Here is a 24,996-nt window from a genome sequence, read left to right as displayed (position 1 = left end):
CAGATGAGCCCGGGCTCCAGGATGAATTATCCTAACAATAGTTTCTTCCTTCAGAGGTTCATGAGGCTCATGAGCTTGAGCTCATCAACAAGCAAAGGATTTCTATTGCTGGTTCTTTAAAGACATTGGCTAACATCCTTTATTTTCATACCGTGGGATGCTACTTCCAATCGGTACAATGATTGTTGGATTTGATGGATCTGTGAGTGGCCCTTTGACATATTGTAGTGTCATTATGCTGTACTTAGGTCTATGCTTAACAATTCCGCTCTTTTTCTAGGGTCCGGTCTTGGTACTATGTTGATAGCGAGGGTGCTTGGTTCAAGGGAAGCAGCCTGTTCTCTAGTTCTTTGTATGCTTATATGGTATCTTGGATGAGGGGTATGCTTTTTTATACCTCTATATGTTGCTTTGCTCACAGTTCATATTATCTTGAAGTTGCATCCCTTATGTTTGTGCTTTCCATTTCAGTTACAAATTCAACATGTCAGTTGAGGAAGCTGCTGAGTTAGCACGGTGGGCTTTTATCACGCAACATTCTGTGACATGACAAAGCTAATGGTGGCAGTGTTCGTGGTGGTATGCATTCTGTTTCTTAGTATCTATCCTGATATTTGTTTTGTTCACTCGATAAGCATGATACAACATGCATTCAGATTTGTTAAACACCTTGCCGTTATATCTTTCTTTTGAAATCGCATACATAATTGTTTATTTTAGTTGCATTTACTTCCTTAAGTTTTTGGCGAAGTTCAGAGATTTTCTCCCCATCACGTAATGCACACCCCTAGGTTGGGAATAGAGATTAAGCCACACCCTTCTATTTACAAACATACATTGTTGTAGAGTATATAAGGTGTTGTAGAGTATAGACATGGCCACATGGGTCTAGACATCTAGACAAACCTACCTAGAATTTCTAAAATAATATAATTATAATGGTACATGTAAGTTACATGTGTAGATTTCTTTTTTTTATACGGCTTTCATGTTAGTAGATTCTAAAAAATATGGTGTGATGTATAAAGAATAATGGTCAACGCTATGTTTTTCTTCGTGTTCGCCTTTTCTTTTTCCTTTTTATATTTTGAACCTTTTTCAAATTTCTGAACAATTTCAATTCACATTTTTGAATTTGCTAAAAAATTGAATTACCGAATGTTTTCAAATTCGTGAATATTTTTTGAAAATTTTGAACCTTTTCCAATTGTTGAATAGTTTTTGAATATGTGAACATTTATCGAATACGTGAGCGTTTTTGAAATTTGTGAAGAGTTTTTAGAATGCATGAACAATTTTTTGAATTCGCCTTTAACATTTTTTGAATTCATGAACATTTTTGGAACCACACTTGTCTTGAATGAACATTTTTCGAATACGTGAACATTTTTGGAATTTGTGAACATTGTTTTAGAATCCAGGAACATTTTTCGAATTCGTTGCGAACATTTAACAGTTTTTCGTATTCATTTGAATTCATGAACTTGTTTTGAATATGTGATCATTTTTTGAATGCGTGAATATTTTTGGAATTCACCATTTTTAATCCGTGAACTTCTTTTGAATACATGAACATTTCTGGAGTTGGGAAACATTTTTTGAATTTGCAAACATATTTTTTAATTTTGTGAACATTTATTTAATTCGCAAACATTTTTTTTCAAATTCGTCTTAGATGTTAGTAGATTCTAAGTATATGGTGTGATATATAAAGAATTATGGTCAATGCTATGTTTAGTGTTTGGGTCATTATTATCTGAAAGTAGGGTAAAAAGAAGATTGTTATTTGGGCTTGATAGAGTATGATTATCTCACTAGGTTGTGTTTGTATCAAAGGCGTGTCACACTATGGAGAAGAACACGCCAACCATTTTGGTAGTGGGCCTATAACTCATCTCAGCAATTCTGTTTAGGTCATCATCTCCTTTTCCATATTTCTCTTAGTCTCACTCCCAAACACTTCACGATCCGACAGAGGGAATGCCAACAACCATGGTGGCATTGTCCCCTTTGGCCGTTCATGCCACTTGAGAGCATGAAGGCTCTAGCAACAACATAATCCGAGAGGCATCGGTGCTAGCGAGTTTGCCACCATCCTGGCCACGACGACAATGCCACAGAGCATATAGTGGAGGGTAGAGTAGGGAAGTGGAGCGACGGTGCCGCAGGAGGAGGTGCACTCAAATGGGGGGCACTGCAATCTGTTTCTTCTTCAGCCAGGCAGATAGACAAGACTACCAACAAAATGTAGTCAGACCAGACAATGGGTCAACATCAGTAGCAGGGAGGTGAACATGGAGCTCCATGGGAGTCTCAACAGTGCGCTCATCAGTAAGAGCAGCGCGAGTAACAAGATCTTGGATTATAATAATTGAGCAAGAAGGGACCTCAATCCCAAGAAAGTAGCAGAGAGGGCCAAGATAAGACATAAGAAACTGCATACTAAGACATGCCTTCACAAAGACAATATACTCACAGTCTGCGTCGGTGATGATCATGTCATCAACATATAGAAGAAGAGTCGTACCAAGAGCAGAAAGGAGGACAAACAACGTCGAATCATGAGCACTAGCTGAAAACTAGCAGCAGCGACCATAGAGGCAAAATGCTCAAACCAGGCGCGAGGGGCTTGCTTAAAGCCATAAAGTGATGAAGATGACAAAGCATGTCGTAAGATGCAGAATACCCACTGGTGGATGTATGTAAACCTCCTCACGCAACTCACCATTAAGAAAGGCATTCTTAACATCAAGCCTAGACATAGACCTGTGGCGAACAAAGGCCACAATAAGAAGTGTGCGCACAGTGGTCATACGGTTTCCAGGAGCAAAAGTCTCATCGTAATCAGGACCATGCTCCTGCTGAAAGCCACGACCCACAAGCAAGAGAACCATCAGAGTGAGTCCTAACCTTGTAGACCCACCAAGTGATGGGACGAACACGAGGAGGAACATAAACAATATCTCACGTGCCGATGCGCTCAAGAGCAACAATCTCCTCTGCCATCATAAGTTGCCCTTTGGTATGAACAACATCATAATAAGAAGTCGGCTCAAGAACAGCAGCGCCAATGCTTGGAAGACCAAGGCGGTCAATAGGCCGAAGCGGACGAGGACGCAATCCATAAGTAGGCTGAGACGCAGAAGATGGCACATCAGTAGATGCATCCACAACACGCACACAAACTGTATAGAAGTTAGGAAAAGTTGGAAGAATACAAGCTGGAATCATTGGGATAAACTCAAGGGATGGAGACAAGGAAGCCACCGTTGATGAAGGTGTAGAATCATGTGATAATCGAGGTGAGGAAATCATAGGAGATGATGACATTGGTTCTACAATAACCAGAGAAGTAGGAGTATGACGACTGGATAAGGGCTCAATAGGAGTGGTAGGAGTGTCGGGAAAATTGTGGAAAGAGATATACTCCACTTTAAAGGCCGAAGAAGATGGACACAGGTAGAAGGGATGAGACTCAACAAAAGTCATATCCTGGGAAATAGGTATCCGACGACCAACATGATCCCAACAACGATATCCCTTATGCTCATCGTTGTATCCTAAGAAGACATACTAAACAGACCGAGAAGTCAGTGTGGTGCATTCACGAGGGGCAAGGACATAGAAAACACAACCAAACAATTGAAGCGCTGAATAAACGATCAAATAGAGGCTCGAAAGGAGCGCCACTCTGTAGAGCAGTGGATTGGTGAAGGTTGACGAGATATATGGAATTGGGGACAAACTCGGCCCAAAAGTGTGGGGTAAGAGAGGCTGTGACCATGAACGAATGAGCCGTCTCAAGAAGGTGACGATGCTTGCACTCAGCCACGCCATTATGAGCATGAGCACTAGGATAAGAGAACCAAAGTCTGCTCAGCAAGGATTCCACGCAACAACTTGGAGATATACTCTCCACCAGAGTCATCACAGAACACACGAATAGGCGTAGAGAACTGAGTGTGAACCATGACAGCAAAAGGCTTATAGATAAGACCTCACTACGAGAAGAAATAAAGTATATCCAGGTGCGTAGAGAGAAGTCACTAGCAGAGGCAAAGGGAGATGAACCCTCGAGATCAGAGTGAACAAGGTCGAAAGGACGCTAAGACACTGTCTCGCTATGAGTAGGTAATTGGACCACAGATTAGAGACATCGTTAGAGACGTATCCAAGAAGACCACGTCGAACTAAGGATGAGAGATCACAAGTGACCCAAGGCGATGATGCCACTGTTGAAAATAGCTAGTTCACACTGGTGGCGGTGGAAGTAGAGGGACTTGATCCGGCATCCCACGTATCTGTGCACTCTCTGTACCCTGCCGATTTGGCTTGGTGTTCTTCTCCTGCTTGCGGGTTGTGTGCCACGTGCTTGATTAAGCACCCCAGGTTCTCCCACTGTGCGCCCTTGGCCTCGACTTTAGGTAGCGCCTGTCGCCGGCTTGCCCCGTTCATAATCCAGGTACGCGTCGACTGTCCGAGCTCCTGCTCACCATTGGTGGTGCTCGAGCGTGCGGTTATGGTATCGCACAACAAGGGAACACGGGATGTGGGATTGAGACAGTGCTCATAGCAACCCGTAGCAAGGCAAAGGATTCCCATCCAGACTTTCAGGGAACGGAGGTGGTCACAAATGTGGACGTTGGCTCCATAGGAGTCTCAACAATGCGCTCATCAGTAGGACAGTGGAGCGATGACGCTGCGGGAGGAGGTGCACTAGAATGGGGGCACTGTAATCTGTTTCTTCTTTCCGGTGAGTGGCAGCGAGATAGACAGGACTCCCAGTAAGATGACGATAAAGTGTCAAGATCAGACAAAGGGTCACCATCAGTAGCACGGAGGTGAACATTGAGCTTCATGGGAGTCTCAACAGTGTGCTCATGAGTAAGAGCGGCAAGAGTAAGATCCTGGATTATTATTTTTGAGCAAGAAGATACCTCAATCCTAAGAAAGTAGCGAAGAGGGCCAAGATCAAACATAAGAAACTCCTTACTCAGACATGCCTTCACAAAGGCAATATACTCAAGGTCTTTGCCGTTGATGATCATGTCATCAACATATAGAAGAAGAGTCCTACCAAGAGCAGAAAAGGAGGACAAACAATGTCATATCATGAGGACTCGCTGAAAACCAGCAACAACCACCATAGAGGCAAAACACTCAAACCAGGCGTGAGGGGCTTGCTTAAAGCCATAGAAAGAGCGATGAAGGGAACAAAGCATGTCGTTAGGAGTAGAGTACCCATGTGGTGGCTGCATTTAAGCCTCCTCATGCAGCTCGCCATTAAGAAAGACATTCTTAACATCCAGCCGAGACAGACCCGTGGCAAACATAGGCCACAAAAGAAGTGCGAGAAGTGGTCATATGGTTTGCAGGAGCAAAAAGTCTCATTGTAATTAGGATTCGTAGTCAGGACCATGCTCTTGCTGAAAGCCACGAGCCACAAGACGAGCTTTGTAATGCTCAAGAGAACCATCAGAGCGAGTCATAATATTGTGGACCCACCAAGTGATGGGACAAACACAAGGAGGAAGAGAAACAATATCCCACGAGCCGGGGCGCTCAACAGCAACAATATCCTCTGCCATCGCAAGGTGCCATTTGGTATGAACAACATCACGACAAGAAGTCGGCTCAAGAACACTGGAAGACCAAAGTGGTCAACAGGCGGAAGTGGATGAGGAAGCAAGTCATAAGTAGGCGAAGAGGGGAAGTGGCATCATTAGATGCATTCACAACACATAGACGATGTATATAAAAGTGAGGAAAAGATGGAAGAATACGGGTAGGAATCATCGGGATAAACTCAGGTGATGGAGACAAGGAAGCCACAACTGATGAAGGTGTAGAATCCTGTGATAAGCGAGGTGAGGAAATCATAGGAGATGATGCCATGGGGTCTGCAATAATTGGAGAAGCAGGAGCAGTACAACGAATGGATAAGGGATCAACTGGAGTGATAGGAGTGTCGGGATTAAAAAAAAGATATCCTCCACTAAAAAGGTCGAGAAAGATGGACGCGAATAGAAGGGATGAGACTCATCAAAAGTCATATCTCAAGAAATAGGCATCCAACGACTAACATGATACCAACAACGATATCCCTTACGCTCATCGTTGTATCCTAAGGAGACACACTCAACGAACTGAGCAGTCAGTTTTTTGCGTTCACGTGGGGCAAGGACATACCAAACACAACCAAACAATTGAAGCGTTGAATAATCAGGAAACGATCAAATAGACGCTCGAAAGGAGCTCCACCTTGCAGAGCAATGTATTGCTGAAGGTTGATGAGATAGATGGAAGTGGTGACAGACTCGGCCCAAAAGTGCGGCGAAAGAGAGGTGGTAACCATCAGTGGACAAGCTGTCTCAAGAAGGTGACGATGCTTGTGCTCAGCCACACCATTCTAAGCATGAGCACCAGGATAAGGGAACAGAAGTCTGCTCAGGAAGGATTCCATGCAACAACTTGGAGATATATTCTCCACCAGAGTCACAGAACACACGAATAGGCGTAGAGAACCGAGTGTGAACCATGGCACCAAAAGGCTTTACCCAAGTATGAGAAGAAATAAAGTATATCCAGGTGTGTCGAGAGAAGTCACTAGCGATGACCTCCTTTCGAGGCAAAGGAAGATGGACTCTCGACATCAAAGTGAACATGGTTGAAAGGACGCTGAGACATTGTCTTGCTATGAGTATAAGGTAACCGGACCTGTTTATGAAGCCGACAACCTTGACGCTTAGAGGCATCGTCGGAGACGGATGCAAGAAGGCCACGTCGGACTAAGGATGAGAGATCACAAGGGACCCAAGGCGATGATGCCACTGCTGAAAATAGCTGGTAGACAAGGCAACAGAGGCAGAGACTGGTGGCGATGGCGGCAGAGGGACTTGATCCAACATCCCACGTGCCTGTTCACTCTGTACCCTGCCGATTTGGCTTGGTGTTCTTCTCTTGCTTGCGGGTTGTGTGCCACACGCTTGATTAAGCACCCTAGGTTCTCCTACTGTGCCCCCTTGGCCTCGACTTTAGGTAGCGCCTGTCGTCGGCTCGCCCCGTTCATAATCCAGGTACGCGTCGACTGTCCGAGCTCCTGCTCACCATTGGTGGTGCTCAAGCGTGCTGTTATGGTGTCGCACAACAAGGGAACATGGGATGTGGGATTGAGACAGTGCTCATAGCAACCCGCAACAAGGCAAAGGATTCCCATCCAGACTTGCAGGGAGCGGAGGTGGTCACAAATGTGGACGTTGGCTCCATAGGAGTCTCAACAATGCGCTCATCAGTAAGAGCAACATGAGCAAGAAGATTTTGGAAATACATAACAATCTCAAGGAAGTAGTGAAGAGGACCAAGATCAGACATACGAATTCAATATGACGAGCCTTCACAAAGGTAATGTACTTAAGAGTCGTTGTCGGTGATGATCGACATGTAGAAGAAATGTTCGGCCACGAGTTGAATGGTGGACCGAAAGTGCAGGACATGAGCACTCGCCAAAAACCAGCCGCAATCACCACTGAGACAAATCGCTCAAACCAGGCACGAGGGGGGGGGGGTTTGCTTAGGGCCATATAGACAGCGACAAAGACGACAAACCATGCCATCAAGAGAACCCAGGTGGTGGCTACATGTAGACATTCTTGACATCAAGCTGAGAGACACACTAGCGGCGAATAGAAGCCACATTGAGAAGTGTGTGAAGAGTGGTCGTGTGGGCCATATATACAGGAGCAAATGTCTTATCGTAGTCATGACCATGTTCTCACCACTAAACGAACTTCGTAACACTCACAAGTGTTGAGATGAGCATGGGGAGGAAGGGAAATGAGATTCCAAGTGTCGATGCGAGTAAGAGCATGAATCTTCGATGCCATCACATCGAGCCATTTAGGATGAACAACCTCACGATAAGAAGTCAACTCAGGAAGAGTTGCACAGTAACCACAACGGTCAATAGGCAGAAGCGAGTGAGCTCAAAAGCCATAAGTAGGCTGAGCTGGAGGCGATGCGTTGACAACAAAAGAAGATATAATAGTCAAGGGAGATGGCTCATGAAAAGAATCCACAACATGCGGACCACGAGTGTAGTAAAGTCGAGGAAGATGAGCAAAAGAAGGAACATGAAAAGTCAAAGTGCTAAGAGTGCCATTATTATCTACTGGGAGGGAAGTACCATCGACAGTAAGAACATGAACAAGAGAATATGGAGGTGGAATGGAGGACAAATTGGAAGAATCGTAAGTTTGATATTGTAAAAAAAATAGTCCCTCGGTACCATTAGAGTAAGTAGCAAAACCTTAAAAACGTGTCGATGGAGAACCAAAAGAAGCAGCTACCAGACACTAACGTCGTGTAATCTCTAGCGTAGTCAGGGGGCTCAATTGAAGAGGTCGACGAAGAAGTATCTCGAGATGAAGAGCCAGACTCGGTTTTCCAGAAGCGGTTGGGGATTGGGGATCGATCCAACCGGTTTTTTGCTTCATCTTTTATCTTTTTTTCTATCTTTTGTTTTTTGTGTTCGTTTTTCCTTTTTAATTTTGTTGAACTTTTCAAATTTGTGAAATTTTCTATTTGTGAACTTATTTAAAATTCTAATTTTCGAATTGCTAAAAATTGATTTCCTGAATGTTGTTCAAATTCATGATTTTTTATTTTTTTAACTTTTCTATTTGTGAAGATTTTTGAAATGTGAACATTGTTCGAATACATGAATGTTTTTGGCATTTGCGAACAATTTTGGATTCATTAACATTTTTGGAGTTCTTAGATGTCTTGAATACGTAAACATTTTTTGAATACATGAACTTTTTGGAATTTGTGAAATTGTTTTAGAATCTGCGTACATTTTTTAATTCGACGTGAACATTTTATGAATTCGCCATATTCTTCAACATGTGAATAATTTTGCGTATTCATGTACATTTTTTTGATTCATGAACTTGTTTTGAACACGTGAACATTTTCCAATATGTGACCAATTTTTGAATGTGTGAACATTTTTGGAATCGACAATTTTTTTGGAATTCGTGAACAATTTTTGAATTTGTAAACTATGTTTTGAACACCTGAACATTTTTTGAATTCGCAAACATATATTTTGAATTTGTGAACATCTATTTAATTCACAAACATATTTTTTGAATTTATGAGCATTTATTGAATTTATAAACTCTTTTTTAAAATTTCCTTACATGTTAGTACTCCCTATGTAAAGAAATATAAAAGCGTTTAGATCACTGTGTGATGTATAAAGAATTATGGTCAATGTTATGTTAAGTGTTTGGGTCAAATTATTATTAGAAAGCTGGGGTTGAAGTTTGCAAAAAAAAAAGAAGATTATCATTTGGGCTTGATAGAGTATGAGTATGTCCCACTCGGTCCTGTTTGCGTGGCCCACTATGGAGAAGCATACACCAACCATTTTGGTAGCGGGCCTATAACTCATCTCAGCAATTCAATTTAGGCCTCATTCTCCTAATACGCTAGTCAGCATCTCCTTTCCAGTATTTCTCTTAGTCTCACTCCCAACCACTTCACGACCTCAAAGAGGCAAAACGCTCAAACCAAGCGCGAGGGGCTTGCCTAAAGCCATAGAGAGAGCGACGAAGGCAACAAAGCATGTCGTCAGGAGCAGAATACCCAGGTGGTGGCTGCGTAAACCTCCTCAAGCCGCTCACCGTTAAGAAAGACATTTTTAACATCAAGCCGAGAGAGACCTATGGCGAACAGAGGCCACAAAAGAAGTGTGTGAGAAGTGGTCATATGGTTTGTTGGAGAAAAAAGTCTCATATGGTTTGTAGGAGAAAAAAGTCTCATCATAATCAGGACTCGTTATCATAACCATGCTCTTGCTGAAAGGCGCGAGCCATAAAACGAGCTTTGTTACGCTCAAGAGAACCATCAGAACGAGTCTTAACTTTGTAAACCCACCACCAAGTGATGGGACGAACACCCCGGAGGAAGAGAAACAATATCCCACATGCCCTCCATAGATAAAAATGGGAAATTTCTCTCTTCGAGACCATTGAAAAAGAGCAATCTCCTCTGGCATGGAAAGGTGCCATTTGGTATGAACAACATCACGGTAAGAAGTCGGCTCAAGAACAGCTGCGCCAATGCTTGGAAGACTAAGGCGATCAACAGGCTGAAGCGGAGGAGGAAGCTATCCATAATTTGGTGAGATGAGGAAGATGGCACATTTGTAGACGCATCCACAACACGTGGATGACGTGTATACAAGTGAGGAAACGATGGAAGAATACAAGCAGGAATTATCAGGATAAACTCAGGTAATAGAGACAAGGAAGCCATCGGTGATGAAGGTGTAGAATCATGTGATGAGTGAGGTAAAAAAAGAGATCCTCCACTGAAAAGGTCAAGGAAGATGGACACGGGTAGAAGGAAGAGACTCATAAAGTCATACCCCGAGAATAGGCATCCGATAACCAACATGACCCCAACAACGATATCCCTTATGCCCATCGTTGTATTCTAAGAATACACACTCAACAGACTGAGCAATCAGTTTGGTGCATTCATGTGAAGCAAGCAGGACATAGCAAACATAACCAGACAATTGAAATGTCGAATAATCAGGAAACAATCAAATAGACGCTTGAAAGGAGCGCCACCTTGCAGAGCAGTTGATTGCTGAAGGTTGATGAGATAGATGGAAGTGGAGACATACTCGACCCAAAAGTGCGGCGGAAGAGAGGTAGTGACTATCAACGGAAGAGCCGTCTCAAGAAGGTGATGATGCTTTGCACTCAGCCACGCCATTCTGAGTATGAGCACCAGGACAAGAGAACTGAGGAAGATTACCCTGCTCAGCAAGGACTACACGTAACAGCTTGGAGATATATTGTCCGGTAGAGTCAGCATAGAACACACGAATAGGGGTAAAGAACTAAGTGTGAACCATGGCACAAAATGTTATATCTAGATAAAACCTCGCTACGGGAAGAAATAAAGTATATCAATGTGTGCCAAGAGAAATCATCTATATATATATATATTCTCCAGCAGAGTCAGCATAGAACACACGAATAGGCGTAGAGAACTGAGTGTGAACCATGGCAACAAAACGCTTATATATATAGATAAGACCTCACCGCGGGAAGAAATCAGGGCCGGGCCGGTGTAATCAGAGTCCCTATGCGGAACTCTAAAATAGGCCCTACCTCATCCTCACTATAGAAAATTAAAACAATTGTAGTGTATATATCATCATGTCTTACATAGCAAGGAATATATTCAAGAACCATACCTATTCGAAGCTTGGTTGCATAGTGTTTACTTGAATAACATTATTCTTTGTGTTATTTGAAATGAAATATTCAATTATATCCTCGTAATCAATGTTCTCCAACACTTCACTCTCAAGTGCTATTGTGGCCAAATCAGTAAGCCTTTGTTATGTCATTGTAGTACGCATATAGGAATTCAGTAGCTTCAATTTTGAAAAACTTCTTTCTGCTAATGCAACAGTCACTGGAATGGTCAATAGAACTTTGTATCCAATACTTGCATTGGGAAAACAATCATGTCACTTCTAGAACTTTAGATTTTCAACTAGCACCATATCATCCTTTGGAACGAAATATGTAAGTACCTCAACTCCACGTACAGTTCATTGGCATCAATGTCAGATTTGCCATCTTTTTTAAGGGCATCCTCAAGATTATCACAAGAAGATTTCAAACTCTCATTATCCAATGATCGCAATGATTTGGAAGTAAATAAGAAACCAAAATATTTCTGGTAACCCTCATATTGTTCAAATCTGCTTGCAAGTGACATAATTGCTTGATCAACAATAGTTGTAAAATAATCGATTCTAAATTATTTCTCTGCGGACTGTCTTGCAACATTTGTGTCATCTGGGTTCTCATCAAAATATCTCTTTCTTTTCATATCTCGTCTTTTAATGTTGTACCGATATCCATATCAAGTGCAATTTTTTGGCTATCTCCAATGCTTCTAAAAAGCCACTTTCTCTATACCCCTTGAAAAAAGTAATCAACCCTTTCACTTTCTCAATAGTAACATGTATAAGCATATCCTTTGCTTGCAAGTGTTTGCTTACCAAATTAACAACATATAATACCTCATACCAAATGACTATTGCCACTATAAATTCATACTCCCTAGGTTCATTTGCCAAACCTTTTGCCTCGCTTCTCGTTTTTATATCATTATCAATTTCGGATACCTAAAATGAAAAGAAAGAAAATATATGTTATAGTTGAAGATAGCCAAAGGAATTACATAATAATCAATAGAAAAATATTGGGTACCTGAAGTAGAGCCTCCCGAATGTCTGCACATTGAAATCTGGTAGCTTTAACACTGTCCACACGACTCTCCCAACGTGTAGCTAATACTAACTTGAGCGTCACTCCTATCTATGTTATCTTTTAGAATCTTCCATTTCTTAGTAAAAATTGTGAAAGTTATATAAATGTGTTAGATGATATCACGAAGTGTTAAATTAAGGCTATGGCAGCCACAGGCAGAATAGATAGCTCTAGGATTTACATTCAGAAGTCTCCTTTGTACCCCAAGATGCTTGTCCTCTCACATTATCTATATTAAGATCAAGAAGCTTAAGTTCATTCTCTAGCACTTCAAAGTCCTTGCCCAGTTGTATCATTACATCTAAAAATCCTAGAAAGAATTCTTCTACAAAAACATGACTTGAAGATGAATCCACATACTTAACAATTAAAGACATGTTCTTGGTGGCTTGCCTCTTTATTTTCTTAACAATCTCAAACTTAATGATCGAGATGATGAGCATGACTTTCTTCATTTGTAAATACGGCGTACATGCTCTTCAATAACTGTGTTAAATTCAGCCGACAGCTCTACCATACCCAAGAAATTCCCATTGCTATCTTCATACAGTTTGTTGTTACTACCACGAAAGGCTAGATTATGCTTGCCAAGAAATTTAATAATCAAACAATTCTGAACAAAAATTTTCTCTAGTGCTCCTTTTCATTCTCAAGTTGTCCTTGAGCATCTTTATCAATAGTTTGATGCTTCTGCAATCTACTACCTTTCGGTTTATAAGGCTTGCGCGTATCCCTAGATCTATTATTTGGCCAACATAAGATGAATTGTATAGTCTAAAAATTGTACCACTAGAAAGTATACGATTTGGAGTTTTTAATGATATACTTTTTATGATATATAACCTGTGTTACATTGGTCCATTTGTCAACATAGAGATACACGCAAGCCTTATAAACCGGAAAGGAGGTAGTAGTACGCAGCTCTTACCAAGTGGTCATATTCAAAACATGATCTGCACTTGTCTCATGCTCTTTAAGTCTACTGCCAACATGTATCCAATCATCACACCCCTCGTTTGCCAATTGACCTTGTCTATGCCCTTTTGTAAATAGTTTACAACCAAAGCAAAGTACTCTATTGAGGTCCTTAGAATAGACAAGCCAATCTCTATCGCAATGCTCCCCTTTTGACAGAATTCTAGTATAGAATAGTGCAAAAAACCTTCTAGAATATCTATCCTTAGGACCTTTCTGAAATTGTGAGTCTCTTTTAGGGCCCTTTTGTGCTAGAATGTCAATCTGCTTAGGATCAAGAGAACCCCAGTTCGTTGGATCAAATATATCAACATGAAATGAACAACCGACATCCGCAACAGGTGAAGTATTTGCGTTAACATCAATACTAGTTGTCCCGATTTCATCACCATTATTATCCATATCAATGTTTGTGTTACCAATAAGATCTTCATCAACCTCATCATTAGTTTCTTTCTCTGTCTGTTCATCTCTATGAGGGTCAACATTATTTTCAACTGTGAGGCCTTGATCATGTGATTGATTATTAGAGGACACATGTGGTTCTTTTGCAACAAAGTTATCCATAGCTCCTTTCTTTAATCGAGCTAACTTCTCTGTTTTTGTTTTTTCAAACGCTTTTGGTAACCTGATTCATGTTTTCTATTCTGAGAAGACATGACTTGGACCTTGAGACACGTATAGAAAAGATGAAAATAACATAATTAACAAGCTATTGGCATAAATTAAAATTGCTAGATGGAATGCGATCTGCGGAACTCACAGATTGTTGGCCGACAACTGATAGAAGCGTCACGTGTTGAATCGGATGGGGATGGACCGACGGAGGATCGCCGAGCGACAAGCGTCATACTGGAAAGAGGAGAGAAACAGACAAGAGATGAGGCCAGGAGGCGATGGCAGAGAGGACTCGTCCACTCGACCTGGTTTCCTCGATGGCTCGATGCCTTGATCGCTCGACGCCTGGGTTCCATGCGAGACTCTGCGGCCTAGACGGCTGGATGTGCTAGCGCTAGTGGGGCGGCTTACGGGCCCATGCTGGGTTCCGAGTAGCAGGCTTGCTGGCTGTTGCTTGCTATGGGCTGCCTTGTGCTAGGATTTCAGGGCCCTTGGAAATTGGGGGCCCTGTTTCGTCGCACGGGCTGCACGCCCATGGGCCCTAGCCTGGAAGAAATAAAGTATATATCCATGTGTGTTAAAAGAAATCATCTACAAAGATAATACACTAGCGATGACCTCCTTCCAAGCCAAAGGGAGATGGACCCCAGACATCAGACTTAACAAGGTTGAAAGGGCGCTCGCCGATGGTGGCGCCCGAGTGTGCGGTGAGGGGGTTGCCCAACAGGGGAACACAAGATGTGGCATCGAGGCAGTGCACATAGCAACCCACAACCAGGCAACAGATGCTCAGTCGGACTGGCAGGGAGCGGAGGTGTATACAAAGGTGAACATTGAGCTTCATAGGAGTCTTAATAGTGTGCTCATCAGTAAGAGCAGCGCGAGCAAGAAGATGCTGGATATACTTCTCTTGGGAAATAAAAAAAGCCATTAAAGGTAGAAGAAACCTCAATCTCAAGAAAGTAGCGAAGAGGACCAAGATCAGACATAAGAAACTCACTATGACGAGCCTTCACAAAGGCAATGTACTTAGAATCATCGTCGGTGATGATCGGCATATAGTAGAAGAGTTCGCCCACGAGTTGAAAGGTAGACAAAAAGTGCACATCATGAGCACTCGTTGAAAAACTGGCCGCAATCACTACAGAGAGGAAACGCTCAGACCAGGCGCGAGGGGTTTGCTTAAGGCCATAAGAGAACAACGAAGACGACAAACCATGTCATCAGAAAGGGAATACCCAACATGTGGCCACATATAGACCTCCTCATGCAACCCAACACTAAGAAAGGCATTCTTGACACCAACCTGAGAGACAGAACGGTGAACAGAAGCCACAACGAGAAGTGTGCGAAGAGTGGTCATGTGGGCCATAGGAGCAAATGTCTCATCGTAGTCATGACCATGTTCCCATCACTAGACGAGCTTTGTAATGCTCAAGAGAATCATGAGAGTATTAACCTTGTAGACCCACTTACAAGTGATGAGACAAGCATGAGGAGGAAGGGAAATGAGATCCCACGCGCCGATGCGCGCAAGAGCATCAATCTTCGATGCCATCACATACTGCCATTCAGGATGAGCAACAACATCACAATAAGTCGTCTCGAGAAGAGCGGCGCTAGAATAACCATAGCGGTCAATAGGCGGAAGCGGGCGAGCTCGGAAGCCATAAGTAGGCTAAGCTGGAGGCGGTGCGTTGCCAACATAAGAAGACAATAGTCGAGGGAGATCGCTCATTAGAAGAATTCACAACACGCGGACGACCAGTGTAGTAAGAAGACGAGGGGAAATCTATGGGGAAGCCTCGGGTAATAAACGAGGTGGGGAAGCCGCAGGTGATGATGGTGTGGGGTCTACAATGGTAGTATGGGAAGACATGGTGGGATGGGTGGACGAGGGCAACTCTTGAGTGATAGGTGTATTGGAAAAAGCGAGGAAATAAATATCCTCAATGGGGGAGGTCAAAGGAGAGGATGGACGTGGATATAAAGGACGAGACTCATCAGAAGTCACATCCTGAGAAATGTGGATTCGATGGCTGACAGGATCTCAACACCGATAGCCCTTGCTCATCAATGTAACCTAAAAAGATACGTGCAACGGACTGGGTAGTTAGTTTGGTGCATTCAGGGGGGGGGGGGAGAATGTAGCAAATGCAACCAAACAAATGAAGTGTTGAGTAGTCAGGAGAATGACCAAAAAGACGCTCGAGAAGAATGTCTGCCTGTAGAGCAGAGGAAGGATTAATGTTGATGAGATAGGTAGAAGTAGAAACTACCTCAACCCAAAAGTGAGGTGGAAGAGAGGCGACGATCATCAACGCAAGAACCGCCTCAAGAAGGTGATGCTGGTCGCGCTCAGCAACACCATTCTGAGCATGAGCACCAGGACAAGAGAACTAAGGAAGTGTGCCTTGCTCAAAGGAATCCGCCCAGCAAATGAGAGATATACCTAAGGATCTCGAAGCCGCTGAGTTCCACATGGAGCACACCTTGCTCCAGGCCACCATGCATTGCCCGTCACTTATCATGTTGGTCCCACTCTAAAGGAAAATGTGAATGTACTTCTCGATCGCCGCAAGTAACTACGGAGGTAGTTGCATGGAGATGGCTTGATAAACTAGGATGGAGATAAGCACTAATTTGACAAGCATAAGCCAACATGTTTAGTAGATTGAGAACTTTGTCGCCAAGTGGGGATGCAGTTGAGAACTTTGTCTAGAAGAGGCTACAGGTAGACCGTGTGAATCTTGCACGACAAGGGGAGGCTGAGGTAGATGCATGGGAGCTCTGGGAAAGCACACGCTAAGCTTAGCTTAATCACTTAAATCTCGACGATGCTGCAACAAATTGGTGCAAAGGAACACTTGTCAAAGTTGGTGCATAAGCTCCGTGCCACCAAGATAGGTTGCCCCACGTTGAAGACAGGACGATGACCATGTCGGCATCGTACACTGCCATGAGGTGCTTGACGCCATGCCAGCACGATGGCTCTAACATGACAACGCTCTTCGCATGGACCAACAAGGCGTTGAGCACTTGCAGCACAAAGAAGAAACAACAAAGACAAAAGGGGGTCACCTTGCCACAGGCCATGACAGTGATGAATATGCCTTCCATGCACCCTGTTGAGGGTGTCTATGGCAGAATCATTCTGACCAACTCGATGAATCTGCTGCCAGTGCCCGTGTACCGCGAGACCATAGGAGGAAGGGCCATGAGACTGAATCGAATGCCTTCGCAGTGTCAACCTTGAGCATGAGGGTTGCGATGCGTCTGGCATGCAAGCCCTTAGTGGTGAGCATGAAGGAGCTCTGGGTTTCCTTGATCAGTTCCGGGAGCCGAGGCACGACGTGGAGAGCAAGCAGCTTGGAGAAAGCCTGCCAAAGGTATGCGGCAAACAGATCAGGTGGCAGTGCGTGACCTTGTTTGAGTTTTCTTCCCTGGCAACAAGACAATGTGGGCATTGTTGGGCTCGACGAGGCAACCCGGTATAAGCAAATAGAGCTGCTGGACAAGTACGGCAAGCTCATCTTTGATGATCTCCAAAGGGAGTTGGTAAAACAACTCTACCAGGGATGGCGCAACCCATGACGGACGAGTAATGGCACACATGGATGTAAAAGTAGCACGTGTTTGCGTCTCCCTTGGCTAGCTAGTGGACGCGGAGGGCTGGCATGCGATGATGCACGTGAGGGAGGCCAAACCAAGCAACTCAAGCTTCAACTCTTTACGCACATTAAGCTCCTTTTGGGACAGCTGTCAAGACTCCTGCACTGCGTTGAGCTGGAAAATGATTTTCTAGGCCATGAGCTGTTGTAGCTTGACGCTGCCAATATGCCGGTCGCTCCATGGCCGCAATGTGTTGTCCGTATGCTTCAGCAGGACACCCAAACGCTAGAGTGGGCGAAGGTGCGACGGCACATGCTAGGCATCGGCAACCACCTGGCGGAAGCCATCAAAATTCGGCCAGAGATTCTTGAAGTGGGACTGGTGAGCCCTAGGCGTCAAAAGCGTGGTGTACAGGCTGAGTGTAATGCCATGGAGGATCCCGCTCAGAAAAGCAACTAGGATATCATTATCCCCAATTCGTCAAACAGAACAAGCGGTCCGGCTGCACCAATGTTGGTGACCGTTTGCTTCAATTGTAGCGCTGCCTGATGAGGTTGATCTCGCGAAGCCCAAGGTCATCAAGGAAACGGTGAATCTGCCCATCTATCTTTTTTCTAGGTTAGTGTTATTCTTGCCACCCTGGCCTGCTAGATCAAGTTGAAGGCACCGGTAACGACCCAAGGACCAGGTTGCGAGGAGCGGAACTCATAGCTCTTGGAGGAAAGCAAAGCGATCTGCATCAGGAAAAGGACCACATACGGTTGACAATCACCAAGGGGGTGCCTGAGACGAACACAAAGAGTAAAGGTTCAATTCGGTGCATTAAGGCCTCACACGTTTCAAGAAGACCATGCCGAACTAAGGATGAGAGATGAGAGTAACACAAGTGACCAAGGAGATGATCCCACTGCTGAAAAGAGTTGGTAGACAAGGCAGCAGAGGTGGAGTGACTGGCGGTGGAGGCAACAGAGGGAAAGTGAAACCAGTGAAGCTCCCAGAGGTCCTGGGAGTTACGACATCGGGGGCTAGCACGAGAGCACCAGTGTGACGGTCCGAAACAGAGCATGAGTCAAAGTCGAGAATTACCCGACAACCAGAGTCAACAATTTGACCACCAGAAATGAGTGCATGGTATGTCGAGGAACATGAAAAGACGAAGTTCTAAGAAGTCTTTGGCCATTAACCAGGAGTGAGATACCTGTTAGGAAATATGCAACTTGTATTTCCAGGTGGCCATATGCCATTATATATACACACGTACAAGTACAAGTGTTTTACAATATGCAAAAAAAACTTTATAGAACGGGGAAAATACAAAAGGGTACACGGCTAAATATATAACTCTTAACTCCCTCCCTCGAACTCATGGTTGGTCAGTAGCACTGAGCTTGAAGAGATTGAGATAGAAGTCGTGTTGTGCTCTAGTTTGGGCCTTCCTAAAGAAATCCGCCAACTGTAACTCGGAAAGCACATATTGAGGAGCAATAACGCGAATCCTGCACACCAGCACGCACAAAAAAAGCATCAACACCAATATGCTTGGTGAGCTCATTCTTCACAGGGTTGTGCGCAACACTATGAGCACCTGTACTGTCAGACAAGAGCAGAGTAGTGACAGAAACACCAAACTTCTGAAGTAACCACCGTAACCAAGTCACCACTGCCGTCAAAAGAGCCAAAGCTCGCGACTCAGCCTCTACACTCAAACGTGAAACTGTAGTCTTCTTTGTCTTCAAGGTCGTGAGAACCACAAGAAAAACGCAGTAAGCAAAAAGTGAATGACGATCCCAGAGATCACTAGCCCACGTAGCATTTTAATAGGCTTGAAGCTGTAATCAACTGGAGCAGGGAAAGAGCATACGGTGAGAGATTGTGCCACGAAGATATCAAAGAACACAAAGGAGGTGACTATAGTGAATCAGTGTGGGCGCAGAGACAAACTGACTCAAAATATGGAATGTTGAGGATATAGACCTGGGAGTCACCCGCCAGGAGGGCCGGGTTACACTAAGGGTCATTGCCAGAAGCCCGGAGCTAAGTTTCAAGATAATGGGCCAGAGATGGGCTGAGACCCGGCGATGGCTTAAAGCTCGTAGTACAATCTTTATTGTTATAATAGAACTTGTAGTGTAAGGCAGGTATTGTTTAGAGTCCGAGCCGGACACTCTTATGAGCCGGCCGGGACTCTAAGGGCTGCTGGGCGTCAGCCTCCCTATATAAAGGGACGACCCGGCAGCGGTTTAAGTGCGGGACAACGATCTCTCCGAGAGCCGGGCATAGCAGTTTAGCTCCCTGGCGATCGTAACCCTAATCAATAACACCTCGAACTGGACGTAGGCTTTTACCTTCACCGTAAGGGGCCGAACCAGTATAAACCCTCGTGTTCCTTGTCCCGCATAACCCCTTCAAGCTTCCTAGTTGCGATGGCTCCACGACTAAGTCCTAGCCCAAGGACATCTGCCGTGACAATTCCACGACAGACGGGATAGGAGATATCTGGACGAGTAACATCTAGATAAACAAGACTCCCAATAAGATGATGATAACGCGTTGGATTAGACAAGGGTCACCATTAGTAGCACGAAGATGAACATTGAGCTCCATGGGAGTCTCAACAGTGCACTCATTAGTAAGAGCAGCATGAGCAAGAAGATTCTGGATATATTTTTCTTGGGAAATAAAAAAGCCATCATAGGTAGAAGAGATCTATATCCCAAGAAAGTAGGGAAGAGAGCCAAGATCAGACATAAAAAACTGCTCACTAAGACGTGCCTTCACAAAGGCAATATACTCAGGGTTGTCGCCATTGATGATCATGTCGTCAACGTATAGAAAAGAAGAAGAGTCGGACCACGATCAGAAAAATATATCCAGAAGAAGAGTCTGACCACGAACAGAAAAATATATCCATCAGAGGTAGAAGAGACCTCTATCCCAAGAAAGTAGCGAAGAGGGCCAAGATCAGACATAATAAACTGCTCACTAAGACGTGCCTTCACAAAGGCAATATACTCGCGGTCGTCGCCATTCATGATCATGTCATCAACATTCTAACCTATAATGAGGCTGGCCAACTCGGCCTCCCAACGCTCCCCCAGATTGAAGCTTTGTTGGCCGTTCGATGGAGCTGCTTTTGGTCAACTGGTTTGTCTCGGCCGCCAGATTTGTTCTGCCAGTTTTCACCGCGCGGTTAATTTTCACTATCCATGACTGGTGGGCTTGTTCTTCCTCCCTATTGTCTGGGTGAGCCATTCGTGGGTGCGAACGACCCTGCCCTCGCACGCCGTGCGTCGTGCGGCCCGTCGTGGTCGTCTCTGCTGTTGCATGCAAACCCCATATGAACCCTAGCCTCCAATCACAGTCACCACATCCATCCCTCCTCCCCCACCAAGCTTACTATGTTGAATTCCGGTAAGGGCAATCCCATTGTTTATGCATCTTCTTTAACAAAAGAACGATAATTGGGGTATCATCTGAGATGTGCTTGATTAATGTCTTTCAGGCAATGTATGATGCCATTTGCAACCTTCTTGAGTAAGCTGAAACATGAGTAACTCCATTAATTTTTATGTAGGTATGTTAATAATCATTATGTCACATTGTAATTCCATCACAAGAATCATCTCTCCTATTTCATCCTCTGAATTTCTGTACTGCTGGTGCTTACATATATGTATATTTCGCTTCTGCTTGAGTCTCTCCTGTCTGATCCGGTATTGATGATCTATGTGGCCGAAAAAAATACATTGCCTGTGATTTGTTTAGATGCATCATGATATCCAGCTGTGTTGTTATGGCTTCAAAATATGTCTACAGAGTATTATTGATGGTTATTTTGCATGTTGGGTTATATTAGTAATGTGCCTTGAAATTATTTTCCCTCCTCGTCTTGGTGTCTTGTGTTGGTATGGCCTAAAAATGTGTATTAAGAAGTATTTATGATTGCCATTTGCATGCTGGGTCATATTAGTGATGTGGTTTATTTATTCATGGTTCAGATTGTTTGTTTGGTCTTTTGATTTACACATTTGTCCATAATTTTTTTATATGTATATATACAGTCGTCTCGGAATGGGATATGATTCTTTTTGGTATTTCAGTTTACAAGTTCATCCTAGGAATCTTGATATCTGGTTGTGTTGGTATAGTTTTGTAATTTTTCGCCTGGAATCCATCTATCGAGTCTGCTTTTTCTTTGTTCTGTTCATCAAGGTTTGCTCCCTTCTTTTAATGCATTAGCTTTGTTTTAATTGTACTCTTGTGATGCTTGTTGGTTAAGTGATGATTTTACATTCTGGATTAGGCCGACGTGTCGTGTTCTATTTTGCGTCGTGCTGCTTATATTTCGTGGTTGCCTGTGGACAGGAAGTGTGCACTTGTTTCCATTGTACCTATTTTGGAAGCCGTGGTAGCGCGATAGGCTTTACCAGCGCTTGCATACTTGCGTGAGGTCGCAAAACATAATAGTTTGGCGCATCCTGCTATGTGACACATTGTGACCATCCTCGATAATATTTTCCTCTTGGTCTTTTCTGTACATAACAGTGTGATACGACACCTATAGAAATTGCTGCAGACTATTGAAGAAGAGAGCCTGTGGAGATTGGACGTGGAGTATATGAACTCGAGTGCACAGGAGTTCGTTATCTGTCCCGTTCGGTACTGCGCTGTGATTCGGTGCATTGAATGCTCACAACAGGCCCGTGGTCGACCAGGAATTTGGAAATTGAGATATACGTAGAGGTGCAGACCTGACTGGTTGGCAATAGCTCTGACGGAAGTTGGGACGCCGTCGACTGATCGGAGGAGAGCCGTGGCTCGGGACGTCGGTGCCGTCCTGATCCGTGGTTCAGAATTGTTGCTTTTTGGTAGTGTTGACAGTGATCGAGTAAATGCAGGGATGGGTAGATGCAAGCAACTGTCTCCTACCTTACGAGACTAGATCTTTCTTCTCTTGAGGCCGGTGAACCGGAGGAGGCGACTGCGGCTGCCGGAGAACATGGACTTCTTGATGCAACCGATTAACAGGTGAGAAAATCTGTTATATGTTGCATGTTGGGTTATTCAGTATGAAGATCTAATCAATTCTTCACTGGGGGCGTGGGGCGGGAGCGATTGCAGGAGTGTTTGAGGTGAACGAGAGTGACATACCCATGGTGCCCCTCCGGTACCCAGTGATGGCGCAGCTTCGCGGCCAGATCTGTGCGATGGAAGTGGCGGCGCAGGCACCTGGTCGAGATCGACCCCAAGCCTCAGAGCAAATCCATAGAGCAGATCGACCCCAAGAGTCCAGGATGGATGCGTAGGTAAGAAGTTTTTGCTGGTACTGATATTTTCTGCTTGTTGAAGTGCTGCAAAATTCAGTCTGAAAAGTGACTGCTGCCGGCATTCAGTGATTTTCCTGTAATAATCTGTTTCAGCGCTATCGATGATTTTCACGTACAGGCGACGTGTGTCCACATAGACTATGTTGATTGATTTTGCTGTATCATGTCTACGTTTGTGTAGTTAAAGGGACGAGTCTAAACTGTTTATTAAGTGGTGATTGTTCCTGCATGACAACGCGACATAGAGCTTTGTAACTATGGGAACAGATCTGAAAAGTTAAACACTGAATTTGCTTTTGTTCAAGTCAGTTTGCATTTTGTCTGATTCAGAAAGTACATGATGACACACCATAGTGTGCATTACCAGTTTGGTGCAAATGAAGAGTGGATTGGGGCTGCCGAACCCGGTTGAGCGCCATGCCCGAATAGGATTTCAGCAATGGAGAAATCAATCCCGGGTTTGCTGAAAATCCTGTTGACAATGTCATTGTGCCAAAATTAGGAATGAGCTTTGACACAAGGGGGAAGCTTATGATTTTTACAATATGTGTTCATGGGAGAAAAGTTTTAGCATCAGGTACGGAAAGAGCAGGCTTAACGTGCAGAGGAAAAAATGCATGCAAGAGATAGTCTGTGGGTGTGCGGTATGTTCAAATGCTAGAATAATTTCCGGTACGTACTTCTAGCTAAGTGTGCTCATGGGTGGTGACTGAATTTTGGCCTGTTTGACTGTTCGACAGGGGAAGCCGATAGTGGAGAACACAAGATCCTGCCGTGGCGAACGCCCTGCTCTCATAAGACTTACGTTCGAAAGACAACGGGTGGTACATAGCCGAGCATAGGAAGGAGCACAACCATTCTTGAAACAGGCTTTCACCCTGCTTTATACATAAAGCACCATACGAAGTACACGGCCGAACGATACAAGGTAGTGAGGTAGCCCTCTTACAAAGCAGATCCCGGGATAACCGGACAACACAAACGCACGCGACTATGATGCCGAAAGAAAACATAGGACGACTAGATTACAACACCACGAGATGCCCTAGAACACCTAAGCTCCATGACAACGTCCTCAGGAGGGGAAACGGCGCCAAGCTTTGCCGTTGTTGAGCCCGAGTCGGACGAGGGTTTTCACCCGGAACTTTGGCATGGAGAGGAGAACCACAACGACGTCCCCAAGAGGATAACGACATCTGCAGGTGTTGCCGCCGTCAGCGCCAAAGCACGGAGCTTTCGCACGGCAACTCACTTGTGCCACCATGAGGCACCGAGGACACCCGTGCTGCGCACCAGCCTCCAGATCTGGGCACCCCATTGCTAAAGAAAAATAATGTGCCCGAGCTACCCACCGCTACACCTCTTGCCGCCCTAACGACCCAGAAGCATAGCCACCACCGCCCACTTTTGGCCAGACAATACATTGGCCTTCACACAAGCATATTGATGTATACAGCGGGTATTTGGTGAAACAACTACGGTAGAACAACTGAACCTTGCCAAGGTGTACAACATGATTGGGAGTTTCTTTGGGAGGATGGAGAATGTGCCTTTCACAAAAAGAGCCCTGCAGAATCTATGTGGTAAAATTAGCCGTGAACAAGCTGTGGATGATGTTTGAAAAACAAAGGAGGTGTTTCAGGAACTTGGTTCAAAAGATCAATAGTTCACATATCAGGTTCAAGTTGACAAAGAGGGGAGGATCAACAATTTGATGTGGGCTAATGGGAACAGTAGACTCCAGTACACTTCTTTGGAGATGTTGTCACCTTTGATACAATGTACATAACGAACCAGTATGACATGATGTTTGGTCTATTTGTTGGAGTGAACAATCATTTTTAGAGCATAATACTTGCCGGCGTGCTAGTTTGGGATGAGAAAGTCGAGCATTCAAGTGGGTTTTCTCAGAATTCATTAGGATGATGGGCTGGGGTGCACCCCAGACAATTCTTACAGGTTAGTTCTTCTGAGAACATGCTAATCAATTAAAAAACTTTGAGAGATAATTCCTTCTGATTGGGACAAAAAATTAAATTCCATTCCTTCACGTGCAGACCAAAACACAATGGAAGTAGCTATAAAAAAATAAATTCCAT

The 24,996-nt window shown here is 44.1% G+C and overlaps 1 long non-coding RNA gene across 2 annotated transcripts; it reads left to right on the top strand.

Moving 5' to 3' along the window:
- LOC123182386 (uncharacterized) lies at positions 1 to 23,178 on the top strand. Of its 2 annotated transcripts, none has more exons than XR_006492105.1 (5): positions 1 to 202; positions 281 to 381; positions 472 to 579; positions 22,147 to 22,598; positions 22,692 to 23,178. It is a non-coding gene; the product is annotated as an uncharacterized lncRNA (long non-coding RNA). The 2 variants fall into 2 exon arrangements; XR_006492104.1 differs by having other exon boundaries at positions 21,073 to 22,598.
- Positions 23,179 to 24,996: the final 1,818 nt, after the last annotated feature.

Source organism: Triticum aestivum, chromosome 1D (assembly GCF_018294505.1).
Source record: "Triticum aestivum cultivar Chinese Spring chromosome 1D, IWGSC CS RefSeq v2.1, whole genome shotgun sequence".
Taxonomy (NCBI): Eukaryota; Viridiplantae; Streptophyta; class Magnoliopsida; order Poales; family Poaceae; genus Triticum; species Triticum aestivum.
The sequence above is the reverse complement of the archived record's forward strand: the minus strand, read 5'-3'. Positions and strand labels throughout refer to the sequence as shown.